Genomic DNA, 4,128 nt, shown 5'->3' with positions numbered 1-4,128 from the left:
TTATTTTCCACATACTGTACATTATTGTAACTCCTCTATGCCCCGCCTTTCTGACACGCCTAGATTTTTACAAAGCTCATCGAAAAGCGAGGTGTGCTCTGATTGGCCAGCTATCTAGTGCGTTGTGATTGGCCGAATTCCTCAAGCTTGTGACGGAAATGTGAGGCCCCTTACCATACTGTGATGCCGTGTCCCGGCGCCACAAGACAAAACCAATAAAACCCATTATAAACGAGGCATTTGTTGCATCCAGCGGGGACATAATTACTGATTAAAATTACTTATACTGTCTTTTTACGCGTTGCGTTGCATCGCACGCGTTTTTTCAGATGTATTTCCAAGAAAAAAACAGCGTCTTATATTCGGGACAATACGGTAATTTGAATTTTTTAAAACAATTGAAATATTATTGGGCCAGTGGAAATGAATGAGATCAACTCTATTCTAAATTAGTTTTCTGAGAACTATTTTAAACAGTTTTTTAATGGATATTTGATATATTTATTCTAAAACAATATACTATAACAAGAATACCGGATGAGTTTTAGCAATAAAAATGAATGTGTATGGCACAAATGGCATTTATAGTCCGTATCTCATATTTCCTTAATGTCTTGTACCTTTGATGGTGTTAAACATGGTGTCACGTGGATGGGAATATGCATAGAAATGATATGCAGATGAGGTTATGCATAGTAAAACTAGGCGTTGTAAGCTCCATATATGGTGATTTCGGGGAGGAGTCGGGGTGGAGATGCATGTATGCACAATCTTCCCCCCTGACTGGGATTTATAAAGGGATTTTTGCGCAGGTTCTGGCGTACGCATGGTTTTATAAATCTGAAAACTTTTGAGCGTACGCAAAATCTAGCTTTTGTACCTACGTACACTTTAAGAAATCTACGGAGAGTTTTATAAATGAGACCCCAGATCTGTATAAATTATCTATTCCCAACATCATAACTCCACTGCACTTCTCAAATTACACAAACACACACACACACACACACACACACAAAGATTCAAATCTTCAGTATTATGACACCAGGCTTGTTGGTACAAAAATATTCAGAGTCTGGATATTCACGAGCAGGAATCTTTGCAGCTAATATAAAACAATCCTCTAGCGATCTGGTATGGTGGAAACAAAGTAATTACCTGAAATTAATGAAATGACTGTAATTATGGTGATGTTGTTGGTTTTATGTGCACTAATGGTCAGGGAGGCAGTTGGAAAACCTGTCCCACTGTTGGAATTTACAAGAATCAAACTAATACCATGCTCTTAAATAGCTTATGTGTTAGTATAGAGGGAAGCTAAAACACATTTGAGGCTGAATATTGCCAAGAAACAACTTTGTTATCACCAATTGTAAATGCATATCTGCACACACCATGGCAGAGTCATTTACTAATAAAGCAGCCATACGTTCATAAATGACACTGCAGAAGAATTATTAAATGTTTGGTTATGTCTAATGTTTGAATTTGTTCTAGTCTAGATTATTAGACATAGGCCTAATGTAATGGTGCTTTGAAAGGCAATCTGACACTAGTTTCCATCTACTTTCATACAAAATAATTTCTCGTGTTTTTAAATTTGTTTTTATTTTTATACGGTTTTCAAATTATTCTACATTTCACTTCAGTTTCAGTTAGTTTCAGCAATGGTTTCGTTTATGTTTCCATCACTAAACTATTTATATTTCTAAGCAATCAGTTTTATTTCTGTTAGTTGTTTGATTGATTTCTTTGTTGTTGTTGTTTTTACCCTGTTGACTGACTGAGCGGAAAGACACCTGTTCTGTTAAGAACAAAACCTGTATTAGCTGCCACTTTTTCTGAGGAGAGAGTTGTAGCCTTCAGACGTTCACATTACCAGCATTCCTTTTGCGACACCTCTAGGTGGCAGGTGGAAATTACAGTGGATGCTATATAATTGACTATACAGTATATACTATATAACATATATAATTGACCATGTCTAATAAAGCGGTCTTCTTTTCCAGTTTTTCACACAGACAAAAAAGCATTCATACCACTTTCTATGAACAAAACCTTCAAAAGTCTAAAACAATAACCTGACCCTTGGAGAGGAGGAAAGAAAGTCGTAGAGGTTTAAAAAGGCATGGAGGTGAGTATTGTACATAATAACAGAATTTTTGTCACATGTGAAGACACTTACCTAGATAAACAGTTTTAAGCTCAAAATTCAAAGTTTGAAACTGATTAGAGAATAATTAAGATTAAAGTCTTGTCAGGAGCAATTAAACAGTAAAACACAAAGATGCAAAAGGTATGGGATGCATATGAACCTTGTAAGAGGATTTGTGTAAAGGACAAGAAACATGGTGATAGCAGAGCAGCAGGAACTGGAAAGTGAAAAAAGCTTTTATCATTTCTCATCCCCTTCTGTGAAAGATGTCCATTTATGCCAGCATCCTGCTATGCTATGCACAGCATTTGCCCCATTGTGTAGGTGATTATGTGTGCATGTATTTGATAGTTTCTTGTTTTACATGCATTTATTGTTTTTTGGTAAAAATGTGTATTTGTATTTGATTTGGCTGCTAAGTAAAAATGTCATAATTGAAAATTAAACATGAATATAAAATAAAATATAGATGAGTCGATATTGAGACTGTAAAAAGCCCGGTGTCTTAATCCCTAGTGAACTGGCAAATTACAGACCCATATCAAATCTTCCTTTTATGTCTAAAATTTTAGAAAAAGTTGTGTCCGCTCACTGAGTCATGATTTAAAAAAAAAAAAAAAAAAAAGATCTATATGATTATAATATATAAATATGATTCTTCTTGGGAAATTATAGAAATTCATATTTTTAAACCTATTTCAAAGTACAATTCTGTAATGTTTCGATATTGCTTTGAAGTTAAATGCATACAGTTTTGTAGTCTGTGGATTTTAAATTCTACTCTGTGTACTACGGTAGTTACTGGAATAATTACTTCTATAAATCAGGACAAGCATTTATTTGTGGTTTTGGGTAATATATGGTGGTGACTGCAATTAAACTCATGTACTGTATGTAGCTGTACTGTATGTTTTATCTTTAAGCCTATGACCATGACCCTGTCTAAGAGCCAGAAGTGACAGATGGATGAACAGAATGACAAAAACTGGACTGCAGTAGAGGAACAGCGAGGGTAAGTCCAGCCTCCTCTTCATGGACACTTGTACCTCCTAATATCAAACACCATGGCATCTTTTTATTTGCTCGGCTGAGTCTATGATTAGCTTAGACTGCGTCCCCTAGAGTAAAACATAATTGCCACTGCGACATCACCATGTAAGATGTTAAATCTTCCATTATGAAATTACCTGACCATGTAAGTGCTCTTTAAAGGAATAGTTCACCCCAAAAAATAAATAAATATTAATAAATAAAAAAAACTCACCCTTAGGCCATCCAAGATGAAGAAGACTTTGTCTCTTCATCAAAACCGATTTGAAAAAATGTTGCATTAAATCACTTGCTCACCAATGGATCCTCTGCATTGAATGGGTGCCATCAGTTATTGATTATATTACATATTGTAAAGAAAAAAAAATACTGGCAATATTTACAATGCACATCTTGTTTGACACCTGTTAATCAAAAGTATATATGCATTACTGCCTTTCCATAGTCATTTCTCTCTGTTTTCTACCAAGCACTTTAAATCACGCTCATTGCACTCTTTTAGTACAAGGCCTGTAATTGAACAGCTGTAGAGATTCTCAGTGGTAACCTTTAATTTGGCACAAGCAACATGCCAGTGGCTAAAATCTCATGATCACCTAAAAGCTGCAATTTGGATCCTAGGCAGCTGCAAGCGGTTAGCTTCACTGCAGTGCTGGATATACTCTGCAGATATAGACATGTTAACCACATGGTTCTGATAGGGCTCTGACAGGCCAAAAGATCCTAATTGCTCCCTTACACCCCTTCATTAAAAGGCTTAATGGGGAAAACAAGTAGCTTCAGCCATGGAGGTTGTCTCTTTTGTAAAAGATGCTGCAAACAAAGAAAGTGCACAAGCACTGACAGAATAAAAGATAATACACTATAAGTCCCCAAATGGGGCTGTTTCTGTGTTGTAATTTTTCTCTTGTTGTAATTTCTAC

At 35.7% G+C, this 4,128-nt stretch overlaps 1 long non-coding RNA gene across 1 annotated transcript; it reads right to left on the bottom strand.

Moving 5' to 3' along the window:
• Positions 1–3,003: 3,003 nt before the first annotated feature.
• LOC107750286 (uncharacterized) lies at positions 3,004–3,672 on the bottom strand. Its single transcript, XR_001641129.1, has 3 exons — positions 3,589–3,672; positions 3,420–3,513; positions 3,004–3,273 (listed from the first exon to the last, which is right to left on the bottom strand). It is a non-coding gene; the product is annotated as an uncharacterized LOC107750286 (long non-coding RNA).
• Positions 3,673–4,128: the final 456 nt, after the last annotated feature.

The sequence above is a fragment of the Sinocyclocheilus rhinocerous genome, unplaced genomic scaffold (genome assembly GCF_001515625.1).
Source record: "Sinocyclocheilus rhinocerous isolate Xijiao unplaced genomic scaffold, SAMN03320098_v1.1 scaffold963, whole genome shotgun sequence".
In the NCBI taxonomy this organism is placed as follows: domain Eukaryota; kingdom Metazoa; phylum Chordata; class Actinopteri; order Cypriniformes; family Cyprinidae; genus Sinocyclocheilus; species Sinocyclocheilus rhinocerous.
The sequence above is the reverse complement of the archived record's forward strand: the minus strand, read 5'-3'. Positions and strand labels throughout refer to the sequence as shown.